Here is a 15016-nt window from a genome sequence, read left to right on the forward strand (position 1 = left end):
GAGGCGAAGGTCGAGGGCCATGCGCCCCATGAAACACGACCCTGGGCCAATTGTGTGCCTCCTCATGGGTCTCCCGGTCGCGGGCGGCTTGCGATACAGCCCGGGATCGAATCCAGATCTGCAGTGACGCCTCAAGCACTGCCACTCGGGAGGCCCACATTCAAATTATGTTAACTAATGTGGCTCATGCAATGGAATGTATTTTTTGTAATGTCAGTTGAGTTGAGTCAACAAATCACACCACATATTGATGGGTACACTTTCTGCTTTTACTTCCTCCTTCTTCTTCGGTATCATGGAGTTTGCACATTTTGTTTGTGCATGTCAACAACCTACTGTGCGGGAGCGTGTGGTTGATCACATTACATTTTGTGACACAAAAATAAAAAGAAGGATAAAAAATAAATAGATGGCAATTTTCCATGAAGAAAACTGATGGGACTTGCTTTAACTCTTTAAAAGTTTTTTTGTGATAGTGGTAAAAGTTTTAAAGTTTTAATTTACTATTTAAAGCAGTGGTCACCGACTGGTCTATCTTTAAGAAATTCCTAGTCGATCACTAAACATTTCTGTTAAAAAAACAAACGATAAAGCCTGTTGGCGGTAGGTGCATTTGATTTAGTAGCCATTTTGTGTGTCTGAAGGTATAACTCCGCCTACCCGGCAGGCCAAGAGAGCAAATCAAGTGCACCTGGCCAATCAGCTAGCTAAGATCACTGTGTTTGCAGTCTCCTCAAGCCATAGACTGTAAAAGGAAGCCTTGAATGCACAGCAAAGTTGATACTATGAGATTATGACTAGAGAGAGACTAAACGAATACAGCAAAGAGCTGCTGTTTTTATGAGTAAGTTCATGTTACCACCCTGCATACCATTGCTGGCTTGCTTCTGAAGCTAAGCAGGGTTGGTCCTGGTCAGTCCCTGGATGGGAGACCAGATGCTGCTGGAAGTGGTGTTGGAGGGCCAGTAGGAGGCACTCCTTCCTCTGGTCTAAAAAATATCCCAATGCCCCAGGGTAGTGATTGGGGACACTGCCCTGTGTAGGGTGCCGTCTTTCGGATGGGACGTTAAACGGGTGTCCTGACTCTCTGAGGTCATTAAAGATCCCATGGCACTTATCGTAAGAGTAGGGGTGTTAACCCCGGTGTCCTGGCTAAATTCCCAATCTGGCCCTCAAACCATCATGGTCACCTAATAATCCCCAGTTTACAATTGGCTCATTCATCCCCCTCCTCTCCCCTGTAACTACTCCCCAGGTCGTTGCTGCAAATGAGAACGTGTTCTCAGTCAACTTACCTGGTAAAATAACGGATAAATAAATAAAATAAATAAATAAATAAGTTGTTATTCAGCACTGTGAACACTTTTATAAGCCATCAGCACTGTCAACACTTTTATTAGCCACTGCAGCTGTAATGAATGCGCATTGCAAAATGTTCCGATAAGCTTGCGTTGTTATTATCAGTGGCTTTTGTCTTTTTTTTAAATCAAGGAAAATGTCACTTTCTCTGGTCATAAGAGTAACAACATGAATTGGTGCATGAGGCAGAAACATTTTCTCAGCAGAGGGAGGGAGAGTGGAGGGATGGTGAGTCGGGTGAGATGCAGCCTCACTGCTGCTCCCTGCCCTCAGACTGACCATCAGATGCAGGCAGGGCCTAAAATGTACTTTTTTGCATATAAGCCACTTTTTTTTTTTTTTATCAACCAGCTACCCAGATTTTTTCCCAGCTGAAATATTTTCTCGCCATAAATACACTTAAAAACACAGAAAAAATGGACGAGCATGCTTATTAATGTTTCTAAAATAATAAATGTATTATTAATAATAAGCAATGTGGTATATATTGGTCGATTTAATTTAATACTCTGTGACCCGAGTCTTTTAACCAAACATTTTCAGCTGCCTCTTTTAAGGTTACCTTAGTAACAGGGCCACTCCAGTAGTTTTGTGTGCCCGTTAGAATCTCACTAATTGAGGCCAAGGATGTCTCTTTTTGCTAGCAGTGGAAGCAAAATCAAACATTGAAAAGCAACCTAGGTTGTGAACAAAACAATGTAAATAGCAAAGAAACACAAGGACAAAGTCTCACTTAAGTAGACTTCTAGTAAACCTTTATGCCTGTGCGCATTGCTTCTAAAAATGAATCTTTCAGCACTTCACTCACAGTGCTCACAGCCCCTCAGACAGGCAGTATTTATGTGTGAGGTGAGATAGCTATAACATTAGGATTCAAATTTCTTTGTGCATTATCAGATATGAAACAACGTTGCAGAAATACTTTGAAAATAGCTACTGCAGCATTTATTTAGCTATAAATCCCAACTTGCATTTGTGCCCATACTTAACTATTTATGAAATACTCGCAAAAACACACTCTAGAGTCCTGAGTGTGGCCACCCGCCAATGTGGCTGGTGAATTAGACATTCTCACCCACATTTGGCGAGTGTTAATTATAGGCCCTGGATGCAGGCCATCAGTCCAGTAAAAAAATTGCAAATTATTAAGCTCACTCAGCTGTGCCTCACAAGTAAAACAATAAATGATCTATTACCAGTGTGATCATATACCTAAAATGTTATAATATCATTTCAAAATGGTTTGAGAAGAACAACATTGGCAGAGCAATTCAAGCATAGCCCTACACCCGCAACAACATCTGCTAAAAATGTGTATGTGACCAAAAATATTTGATTTGATATGAAGACCACCTTTACTCCACACACAGAGATGCATACAAAGCTTTCCCCTCGCCCTCCAGTTGGCAAATCTGACCATAATTTTATCCTCCAGATTCCTGCTTACAAGCAAAAACGAAAGCAGGAAGAACCAGTGACTTGCTTAATACGGAAGTGGTCAGATGACGCCGATGCTACGCTACAGGACGGTTTTGCTAGCACAGACTGGAATATGTTCTGGGATTCATCCAATGGCATTGAGGAGTATACCACCTCAGTCATTGGCTTCATCAATAAGTGCATCGACGACGTCATCCCCTAGGTGACCGTACGTACATATCCCAACCAGAAGCCATTGATTACAGGCAACATCCACATCGAGCTAAAGGCTAGAGCTGCCAATTTCAAGGAGCGGGACACTAATCCAGACACTTACAAGAAATCCAGCTATCCCCTCAGACGAACCATCAAACAAGCAAAGTGTCAAAACAGGATTAAGATCGAATCCTACTACACTGGCTCTGATGCTCGTCGGATGTGGCAGGGCTTGAAAACTATTACGGACTACAAAGGGAAACCCAAATGTGAGCTGCCCAATGACGTGAGCCTACCAGATCAGCTAAATGCCTTTTATGCTCGCTTCGAGGCAAACAAAACTGAAGCATGCACGAGAGCACCAGCTGTTCTGGATGACTGTGTGATAACGCTCTCGGTAGCCGATGTGAGCAAGACCTATAAACAGGTCAACATTCACAAAGCCGTGGGGCCAGACGGATTACCTGGACATGTACTCAAAGCATGCGGGAACCAACTGGCAAGTGTCTTCACTGACATTTTCAATCTCTCCCTGACCGAGTCTGTAATACCTACTGTACATGTTTCAAGCAGACCAGCATAGTCCCTGTGCCAAATAAAGCGAAGGTAACCTGCCTAAATGATTACCGCCCCGCAGCACTCACATAGGTAGCCATGAAGTGCTATGAAAGGCTGGCCATGGCTCACATCAACAGCAACTGGAATATGACTAGACCCACTCCAACAGCAACTGATACCCTAGACCCACCCCAATTTGCATACCGCCCCAACAGATCCACAGATAACACAATCTCAATCAGACGCCACACTGCCCTTTCCCACCAAGACAAAAGGAAAACCTACGTGACAATGTTGTTCATTGACTTCAGCTCAGCGTTCAACACCATAGTGCCCACGAAGCTCATCACTAAGCTAAAGACCCTGGGACTAAACACCTCCCTCTGCAACTGGATCCTGGACTTCCTGACGGGCCGCCCCAAGGTAGTAAGGGTAGGCAACAATACGTCTGCCACGCTGATCCTCAACACTGGGGCCCCCTCAGGTGTGTGTACTTAGTCCCCTCCTGTACTCCTTGTTCACCCACGACTGCGTGGCCAAACACAACTCCAACACCATCATTAATTTTGCTGACGACACAACAGTGGTAGGCCTGATCACCGACAACGAGGAGACAGCCTACAGAGAGGAGGTCAGAGAACTGGCAGTGTTGTGCGAGGACAACACAACCTCTTCCTCAATGTGAGCAAGACAAAGGAGCTGATCGTGGACTACAGGAGAAGGCGGGCCGAACAGGCCCCCATTAACATCGACGCGGCTGTAGTGGAGCGGGTCGAGAGTTTCAAGTTCCTTGGTGTTCACATCACCAACAAACTATCATGGTCCAAACACACCAAGGCAGTCGTGAAGAGGGCATGACAAAACTTTTTCCCCCTCAGGAGACCTAAAAGATTTGGCATAGGTCCACAGATCCTCCAAAATTCTACAGCTGCACCATCGAGAGCATCCTGACCGGTTGCATCACCGCCTGGTATGGCAACTGCACGGCATCTGACCGTAAGACGCTTTTAGAGGGTAGTGCGAACAGCCCAGTACATCACTGGGGCCAAGCTTCCTGCCATCCAGGACCTATATAATAGGCGTGTCAGAGGAAAGCCCATAAAATTGTCAGAGACTCCAGTCACCCAAGTCGTAGACTGTTTTCTCTGCTACCGCACTGCAAGCAGTACCAGAGCGCCATGTCTAGGACCAAAAGGCTCCTTAACAGCTTCTACCCCCAAGCCATAAGACTGCTGAACAATTAATCAAATGGCCACCAGACTATTTACATTTGCCCCCCCCCCCCCCCCCCCCCCACCATTGGCTTTGTACACTGCTGCTACTCGCTGTTAATTATCTATGCATAGTCATTCCACCCCTACCTATATGTACAAATTACCTCAACTAACCTGTACCCCCGCACACTGACTTGGTACCGGTACCCCCTCTATATAGCCTCGTTATTGTTATTTTATTATGTTACTTTTGAATTTAGTTTATTTGGTAATTATTTTCTTAACTCTTCTTGAACTGCACTGTTGGTTAAGGGATTGTAAGTAAGCATTTCACGGTAACGTCTACACTTCTTGTATTCGGCGCATGTGACAAATAAAATTTGAATTGATTTGATAATGTATTGAGCCTTTAGCGTAAACCTCATTGCTACAGAACTGCATTGAACTGGTTAATGTTGCAAAGGCTTACGTTTTTCAAGTCATGTTTAAAAAAATTCTTAGCTTGCATTTTGACTCAGAAAGTGATCTTGGACACTGATTTAAAGCAAAGCAGTTTTAAAGTACAGTTGAAGTCGGAAGTTTACATACACCTTAGCCAAAGACAATTAACCTCAGTTTTTCACAATTCCTGACATTTAATCCTAGTAAAAAGTCCCTGTTTTAGGTCAGTTAGGATCACCACTTTATTTAAAGAATGTGAAATGTCAGAATAATAGTAGAGAGAATGATTTATTTTAGCAAAAGGGCTTGCAAGCCTCCCCCTTTTTCCTCCAAACATAACAATGGTCATTATGGCCTAACAGTTCTATCAGACCAGAGGACATTTCTCCAAAAAGTACGATTTTTGTCCCCATGTGCAGTTGCAAACCGTAGTCTGGCTTTTTTATAGCGGTTTTGGAGCAGTGGCTTCTTCCTTGCTGCGCGGCCTTTAAGGTTATGTTGATATAGGACTCGTTTTACTGTGGATATAGATGCTTTTGTACCCGTTTCCTCCAGCATTTTCACAAGGTCCTTTGCTGTTGTTCTGGGATTGATTTGCACTTTTCGCACCAAAGTACGTTCATCTCTAGGAGACAGAATGCATCTCCTTCCTGAGCGGTATGACGGCTGCATGGTCCCATGGTGTTTATACTTGCGTACTATTGTTTGTACAGATGAACGTGGTACCTTCAGGCATTTGGAAATTGCTCCCAAGGATGAACCAGACTTGTGGAGGTCTACAATTTGTTTTCTGAGGTCTTGGCTGATTTCTTTTGATTTTGCCATGATGTCAAGCAAAGAGGCACTGAGTTTGAAGGTAGGCCTCGAAATACATCCACAGGTACCCCTCCAATTGACTCAAATTATGTCAATTAGCCTATCAGAAGCTTCTAAAGCCATGACATAATTTTCAGGAATTTTCCAAGCTGTTTAAAGGCATAGTCAACTTAGTATATGTAAACTTCAGACGCACTGGAATTGTGATACAGTGAATTATAAGTTAAATAATCTGTCTGTAAACAATTGTTGGAAAAATTACTTGTGTCATGCACAAAGTAGATGTCCTAACCGACTTGCTAAAACTATAGTTTGTTGACAAGAAATTTGTGGAATGGTTGAAAAATGAGTTTTAATGATCCAACCTAAGTGTATGTAAACTTCTGACTTCAACTGTATGTATGGTTTTGAAAAACGTTATAGTAGTGGTAGTGTCTGCAGTTGTAATGTGATGACTGGTTATAGTTGAAAAAGTAGGTAGATGAAAAGTTAGGATAGCCTGAACATATGAAAATTGGTTTGCTGTATCTCGCTTGAACGGTTCAAGAATTACTGTTGGTTATTTTATGCAAATGCTCTCAAATGTATTTAGTTATAGTTTATAAAAGTGTTAAAGAATTTGATAGCCTGAATGTTTTAAAGTTGGTCTTGTAGCTTAATGGACCAAGGAGCAGGGCCATTTTCAATTGCTACCTCTGTATTCCTATGGTTCTCATTCAAACCCATGTTCATTTATGAACATTTTAAATGGTTACAGTAAAAAAATGACAATATATAGTTTAAAAAAAAATTGGGCAAGCATTACATTGTAATGCTTGCGAAAGTATTCAACCCCGTTGGCATTTTTCCTATTTTGTTGCCTTACAACCTGGAATTAAAATAGATGGGGGGGTTTGTGCAATTTGATTTACACAACATGCCTATCACTTTGAAGATGCAACATATTTTTGTGTGTGTAACAAAACTTGAGCATGCATAACTATTCACCACCCCGAAGTCGATACTTTGAAGAGCCACCTTTTACAGCAATTACAGGTGTACGTCTCTTGGAATATGTCTCTATAAGCTTGGCACATCTAGCCACTGGGATTTTTGCCCATTCTTCAAGGCAAAACTGCTCCAGCTCCTTCAAGTTGGATGGGTTCCGCTGATGTACAGCAATCTTTAAGTCATACCACAGATTCTCAATTGGATTGAGGTCTGGGCTTTGACTAGGCCATTCCAAGACATTTAAATGTTTCCCCTTAAACCACTCAAGTGTTGCTTTAGCAGTATGCTTAGGGTCGTTGTCCTGCTGGAAGGTGAACCTCCGTCCCAGTCTCAAATCTCTGGAGTCTGACTTATTGGGAGACTGGTTAGAACGGCAGGGAAATGTGTTAATGCAGTTACTAAAAGAACTGTATCCTTAGATCCGTAGTGGATATTTTTGTTTCGTTGCCAGATTGAAATATCAGAGAAGTTGACAAAAATGTCATACTCTCCAATCTTTTGTCTAACTTGTTCGGAAAGTGGTCAAAAGTTGATGCTGTTACTTAAACAGCTGTAATGTTTGATTGGTACCAGATGATTCTGTTATAATTTCAGATTTGAATAGCAGAGAAGTAGAAGAAGATTTCTGTTGGAGACCCCTGGTTTACACGTTATAAAGTTTGAATATCGTTTCTAGCTTAAATGGTATAAGAGGTGTTGTGTGAAGAAGAATAATAAGAAGTATGACGAAGATGTAAAGTTGGGAAGTCCTACCTAAATACAATTGCACGATTAACTAACCCTACACCTATATTCTACTATTTTTTTAAACACCCCATTCCACTACTTTGACCCTAACTGACAGCCTGGGAGGACAGGACTCTTTCGTTCAACACACCTTGTAAATCTGCAGTAAAACCTTGTACACCCAAGTACTTCTCTGCAGCTGCCACCACAATGTCTATTTTCTGTGACTTGCATACCCTTTCTGTACAGTTGATAACCATGGCACTGAATGCTAAGAAGCCAACCTTACTGAAGCACAACTGTGTCACTCTGTATTGGCCTAGGCCTACCCTTGACTCATCATCCTCTACTCTCTTCACTGCCTCAGCAAATGACACCTTCTGTTCTACTCTGATAATGGCAACCTCAACCTGTCTCTCGCACTGGGCACTTCTGATCCCCAGCAATATTGGCACCCCCACAATTGACACACAGTTTTTTCCACTGATAGTACAAATTCCTTTGTGCCATGCCCTCCTGCACACTTCTCACATCTCAGAATCTCCCTCCTTCACAACATGACCATAAGCTTGGCATCTGAAACGCCTTAGTGGGTTTGGCACAAAAGCTCTCACGGGATAACTGACATATCCTAACATGAGTTTCAAAACTCAAAAGGACAGACAGTGTCTTCTCAGTTTCACCACACTTGCAACCGGCTGGCCAATAACCGCCATCCAAAATTACATGACTGTCACAGCCTTGGTTTTAGGCCTTATGTGTAAACACTTTGTCTGTCACGACAAGCCTCCTGTAGACCACAAACTAAAACATTGTCTCTAAAAACTTCCCCTGACACTTTCACTTCAACAGTTGCTCCACATACAGAACACTACACCACCAACAAACCACACTTGATGGTGTTGGTGACATTTCTAGTACAGGAAAGTTAGCTCACACTCAAATCAGAAATAAAGTTTTGGAAAACACAATTGTGGTAACATTTGGCAGTTATCAATGGGTCTTACTGGTACTAGTTGTCGGCAGGGTGGGAAATGTACTTTTTGGTCCGCCAGCCATTGTGGCAGGTACAGTAGATAAAAAAAATCTACCAGCCACTGACATTTTTTATCAGCCAAAACATTATTTTTTCTCCATAATTACTCAAACTCACAACAAAAGAACAAATAAACATGCTTTATGTTTAAAATACAATAAATGTATTACTAGTAAGAAGTAATGGGGTATATTGTGTAATTTCATTTTTCATTTTTGTAAATGATCTAAAATCATTTAGATCCAATAATAAAAACACATAAACAGTTCTACAACTGAACATCAAGAATCAACAAAGTTCCTGCCCTGTCACAAAATGCTGAGTGATAGATCTGGGCTCTACGCTGACATTTTTTACAAGGAGTACATAATGTTTTAAGTATAAATGTAGAAACACACAAATAAATCTAGGAGAACAATGGCTAAAAGTTCATTAATAAACATTTTTGGGAGTGATCCATGCTCAATCAAGCACAATGATTAGGTGAGACAAAAATGTTCAGCTGGCCTTTTAAGGGATGGGCCATTACCGTGGTAACTCCGGAACTCTATTGTCTGTGATGAGAAAAATCTCTGACTGCAACCTCTTCCTAGCAGCAGACAGTTGCAGCAAACTCAAATTAACATTGAAAAACATGGCATGTGAACAAAACGATGTAACTGGCCAAGAAACACAAGTACAAAGTCATACTTAGTAGCCTTTCTTGTCAATTCGACCAACTTCTACATGTGGGCTTAGGATAAAAACAAAACTGTTCCCAAATACTCTGTGTGACCACCCGCCACGTGGCTGGTGAAATATACATTCTTACCCGCCAATGACAAAACCGAATTTCCAACCCTGGTTGTCGGCTTCAAAGGCTATGATATGAGGTATTTTTAAGAGTGAATAAACTAATAGGACAGTGCTCATATCAATGGGATTATTTGGCCATTTCCTTCATTGTTCAGAATCTATAGCTTCCTTTCTGTAATGCCCGGGGTGTAGTGGAGGAAGGAGTCACACGCAGGAGACAGAGAGTTCAGAGTAACGTTCTAATTTAATACCACAACCAGGTGAACACGACGCCACTCTAAAAGGAATGCTCCACCACAATAAACGATAACACGAAATACCACTGAGAATAACGTACACGAACCGTGTCCCACAAGCATGTACACAAAAACAATCCTGCACACCCAGCAGGCCGGGCTGCTGGGTAATAAAGCCCCACAAATCACCCTAACCACAAACAGGTGTAAATAATCAACAAAAAGGGAGGGGGAGGAAAAGTCAGTAGCAGCTAGTAGGCCGGTGACGACGACCGCCGAGCACCACCCGAACAGGGAGGGGAGCCACCTTCGGTGGGAGTCGTTACAGTATCCCCCCCCTGACGCGCGGCTCCCGCAGCGCGCCGACACCGGCCCCGAGGACGACCCGGAGGGCGAGGCGCAGGGCGATCCGGATGGAGGCGATGGATATCCCTCAACATCGATGGATCCAGAATGTCCCCCACCGGGACCCAGCACCGCTCCTCCGGACCGTACCCCTCCCAGTCCACGAGGTACTGCAGGCCCCTCACCCGGCGTCTTGAGTCCAGAATGGCTCGTATCCTATACGCCGGGGACCCCTCGATGTCGAGAGGGGGAGGAGGGACCTCCGGTACCTCACCGTCCTGCAGGGGACCAGCTACCACCGGCCTGAGGAGAGACACATGAAACGAGGGGTTAATACGATAATAGGAAGGGAGTTGTAATCGATAACACACCTCGTTTATTCTCCTCAGGACTTTAAAGGGCCCTACACACTGCGGACCCAGCTTCCGGCAGGGCAAGCGGAGGGGCAGGTTTCGGGTCGAGAGCCAGACCCTGTCCCCCGGCACAAACACAGGGGCCTCACTGCGGTGGCGGTCAGCACTCCTCTTCTGCCGTCCACTAGCTTGTTGAAGTGATTCCTGGACGGCCCTCCATGTCTCCTTGGAGCGCTGCACCCATTCTTCCACCGCAGGAGCCTCGGTCTGGCTCGGATGCCATGGTGCCAGGACCGGCTGGTACCCCAATACACACTGAAAGGGGGACATGTTAGTAGAGGAGTGGCGTAGAGAGTTCTGGGCCATTTCGGCCCAAGGGATATATCTCGCCCACTCCCCTGGCCGGTCCTGGCAATACGACCGCAGAAACCTACCCATCTCCTGGTTCACTCTCTCCACCTGCCCATTACTCTCAGGGTGATAACCAGAGGTAAGGCTGACCGAGACCCCCAAACGCTCCATAAACGCCCTCCATACTCTGGACGTGAACTGGGGGCCCCGATCAGAAACGATGTCCTCCGGCACCCCGTAGTGCCGGAAGACGTGGGTGAATAATGCCTCCGCAGTCTGCAGGGCTGTAGGGATACCGGGCAACGGGAGGAGACGGCAGGACTTAGAAAACCGATCCACAATCACCAGCACCGTAGTATTCCCTTGAGACGGGGGAAGGTCGGTCAGGAAATCTACGGATAGATGTGACCAAGGCCGTTGTGGAACGGGGAGGGGTTGTAACTTCCCTCTAGGAAGGTGCCTAGGAGCCTTACTCTGAGCGCATACCGAACAGGAGGAGACATAAAACCCAACATCCTTCGCCAAAGTAGGCCACCAATACCTCCCCCGAAGGCTCCCCACTGTCCTCTTCACCCCAGGGTGACCCCTCTTCACCCCAGGGTAGGACGTGAACCCACCGAATCAATTTGTCCCGAACACCAAGCGGCACGTACTTCCGCCCCGCCGGACACTGAGGAGGAGCGGGTTCCGCCCTTAATGCCCGCTCGATGTCCGAGTCCACCTCCCACACCACTGGTGCTATAAGCCTTGAGGCGGGAAGGATGTGGGTAGGTTCGGTGGGCCGATCCTCCGTGTCAAAACAACGGGATAGAGCATCCGCCTTTATGTTTTGGGAGCCCGGTCTGTATGATAGAGTAAACTGAAATCGGGTAAAGAACATGGCCCACCTTGCCTGACGTGGGTTCAGTCTCCTAGCTGCCCGAATATACTTCAGATTCTGGTGGTCGGTCCAGATGAGAAAAGGGTGCTTAGCCCCCTCAAGCCAGTGTCTCCACACCTTCAGAGCACTGACCACCGCTAACAACTCCCGGTCCCCCACATCATAGTTACGCTCCGCTGGGCTGAGCTTCTTAGAGAAAAAAGCACAGGGGTGGAGTTTTGGTGGCGTACCCGAGCGCTGTGATAGCACGGCACCCACCCCAGCCTCGGACGCGTCCACCTCCACTATGAATGCTAGAGAGGGATCCGGATGCTCCAACACGGGCGCCTCCGTGAACAGCGTCTTCAACCTGTTGAAAGCTCCGTTCGCTTTTGCTGACCACTGCAAACGCACCGGACCCCCCTTCAGCAGTGAGGTAATGGGAGCTGCTACCTGGCCAAAACCCCGGATAAACCTCCGGTAGTAGTTGGCAAAACCCAAAAACCGCTGCACCTCTTTTACCGTGGTCGGAGTCGGCCAATTACGCACGGCCTTAATGCGTTCATTCTCCATCACCACCCCCGATGTGGAAATGCGATAACCCAGAAAGGAGACGGCTCGTTTGGAAAACACACACTTCTCAGCCTTAACATATAGGTCATGCTCCAGCAGTCTACCAAGCACTTTGCGTACTAGAGACACATGCGCGGCGTGAGTGGCTGAGTAGATCAGAATGTCATCGATATAAACCACCACTCCCTGCCCGTGCAGGTCCCTGAGAATATCGTCTACAAAGGATTGGAAAACGGCGGGAGCATTCTTTAACCCATATGGCATGACGCAGTACTCATAATGGCCCGATGTGGTACTAAATGCGGTTTTCCACTCGTCTCCCTTCCGAATACGCACCAGACTGTACGCGCTCCTAAGATCCAGTTTTGTGAAAAACTGCGCTCCGTGAAATGATTCCATTGCAGTAACAATTAGAGGTAGTGGGTAACTAAACCCCACTGTGATGGCATTTAGACCTCTATAATCAATACACGGATGCAAACCTCCCTCCTTTTTCTTCACAAAAAAGAAACTCGAGGAGACGGGTGAGATGGATGACCGAATGTACCCCTGTCCCAGAGACTCAGTGACATATGTCTCCATAGCCACCGTTTCCTCTTGGGACAAAGGGTACACGTGACTCTTGGGAAGCGCAGCGTCCACCTTGAGATCTATCGCACAATCCCTACCCGGTCGATAAGGTGGTAATTTAGTCGCTTTCTTTTTACTAAAAGCGATTGCCAAATCGGCATACTCGGGGGGAATGCGAACCGTGGACACCTGGTCTGAACTCTCCACCGACGTGGCACCGATGGAAACTCCCAGACACCTTCCAGAACACTCCTCTGACCATCCCTGGAGAACCCCCTGTTTCCACAAAATAGTAGGATTGTGACTAGCCAGCCAGGGAATCCCCAGTACCACTGGAAACGCAGGCGAATCAATAATGAAAAAACTAAGACGTTCCTTATGATCCCCCTGCGTCACCATGTCCAGTGGAACCGTGGCCTCCCGGACCAAACCTGACCCTAATGGCCGGCTATCTAGGGAGTGCACGGGAAAAGGAGAATCTATCGGCAAAAGCGGAACACCTAGCTTGATGGCGAGTCCGCGATCCATAAAGTTCCCAGCTGCACCTGAATCGACTAGTGCCTTATGCTGGGAAGAGGGAAAAAACTTAAGAAAAAAAATTAAGACAAACATATGACAAACAGGGGGTTCTGGGTGAGTCTGGTGTTTACTCACCTGAGGTGACCGAGAAATGTTCCGCCTGCCATCTCGACCCCCAGATGGACCCCCCCAGCACCGATCGGCCGTGTGTCCTCTCCGACCACAGCTGGTGCAGGGGGAGCCTCCTCCTCCGGTACCCCTCGGCACGGCTCCACCCAACTCCATGGGAATGGGTGCAGGGGTGCTGGGTAGTGGAACGCACAGGACCCTCTCCGAACGGCCGCGGGATGCCAGCAGATTGTCCAGCCGGATGGACATATCAATGAGCTCATCCAGGGAGAGCGCTTCGTCCCGGCACGCTAGCTCCCTGCGGACATCCTCCCTGAGACTACATCTGTAGTGATCTATAAGGGCCCTGTCGTTCCACCCAGACCCCGCGGCCAAGGTCCGAAACTCCAACGTGTAATCCTGGGCGCTCCTCTTCTCCTGCCTAAGATGAACCAGTCGCTCTCCCGCCGCTCGGCCCTCAGGTGGATGGTCGAACACCGCACGAAAGCGGTGGGAAAATTCGGGGTAGTGCTCTTTTGCTGAATCTGGGCCATTCCAGACAGCGTTAGCCCACTCCAGAGCACGACCCGTTAGGCAGGAGATGAGGACACTCACTCTCTCCGCTCCCGAGGGAGTGGGTCTCACGGTTGCCAGGTACAGTTCTATTTGTAACAGGAACCCCTGACATCCCACTGTCGCTCCATCATACTCCCTCGGGAGCGCAAGACGGAGAGCGCTGGAGCCGGAGGATGGTGAGAGAGGAGAGGAGGAATCCTGAGCTGGAGAGACTGCAGGTGGAGAGAGGAGACCACTCCTTTCCCATCGGTCCATTCTCTCCATCATTTGATCCATGGCGGAACCGATGCGATGGAGGACGGTAGTGTGGTGGAGAACCCGTTCCTCCATAGATGGGAGGGGGTTGGCCGCTGCTCCTGCTGACTCCATACTTGGCCGGTGCGGGATTCTGTAATGCCCGGGGTGTAGTGGAGGAAGGAGTCACACGCAGGAGACAGAGAGTTCAGAGTAGCATTCTAATTTAATACCACAACCAGGTGAACGCGACGCCACTCTAAAAGGAATGCTCCACTACAATAAACGATAACACGAAATACCACTGAGAATAACGTACACGAACCGTGTCCCACAAGCATGTACACAAAAACAATCCCGCACACCCAGCAGGCCGGGCTGCTGGGTAATAAAGCCCCACAAATCACCCTAACCACAAACAGGTGTAAATAATCAACAAAAAGGGAGGGGGAGGAAAAGTCAGTAGCAGCTAGTAGGCCGGTGACGACGACCGCCGAGCACCACCCGAACAGGGAGGGGAGCCACCTTCGGTGGGAGTCGTTACACTTTCAGATGGCGCAAATGCATAATTTATTGCTATTTCATTACTTTAACAGAACGTTTCCTTAAAGTTGAAACATGATTACATTTAATTTAATTTTTGCTAGATGTGCCAAGCTTATAGACATATCCCAAGAGACTTGCAGCTGTAACTGCTGCAAAAGGTGTCTCTACAAAGTATT

General features: G+C 46.5%; 2 protein-coding genes across 12 annotated transcripts in view; one reads left to right on the plus strand and one right to left on the minus strand.

Moving 5' to 3' along the window:
* Positions 1 to 15016, plus strand: part of LOC129868325 (T-box transcription factor TBX6L-like) — a 73634-nt gene that overhangs the window by 41318 nt on the left and 17300 nt on the right. The gene's annotated exons all lie outside the window — the stretch shown is intronic.
* Positions 1 to 15016, minus strand: part of LOC129868327 (flotillin-2a-like) — a 41365-nt gene that overhangs the window by 17321 nt on the left and 9028 nt on the right. The window contains exon 2 of one of the 10 annotated variants that reach the window (XM_055942196.1): positions 10337 to 10454. The exons of the other annotated variants lie outside the window; for them this stretch is intronic. The gene's annotated coding sequence lies outside the window, so the exon portion shown is untranslated. The remainder of the gene's footprint in view (positions 1 to 10336; positions 10455 to 15016) is intronic. 10 annotated transcript variants of the gene reach the window in all.

The sequence above is a fragment of the Salvelinus fontinalis genome, chromosome 13 (assembly GCF_029448725.1).
Source record: "Salvelinus fontinalis isolate EN_2023a chromosome 13, ASM2944872v1, whole genome shotgun sequence".
Lineage (NCBI taxonomy): Eukaryota > Metazoa > Chordata > Actinopteri > Salmoniformes > Salmonidae > Salvelinus > Salvelinus fontinalis.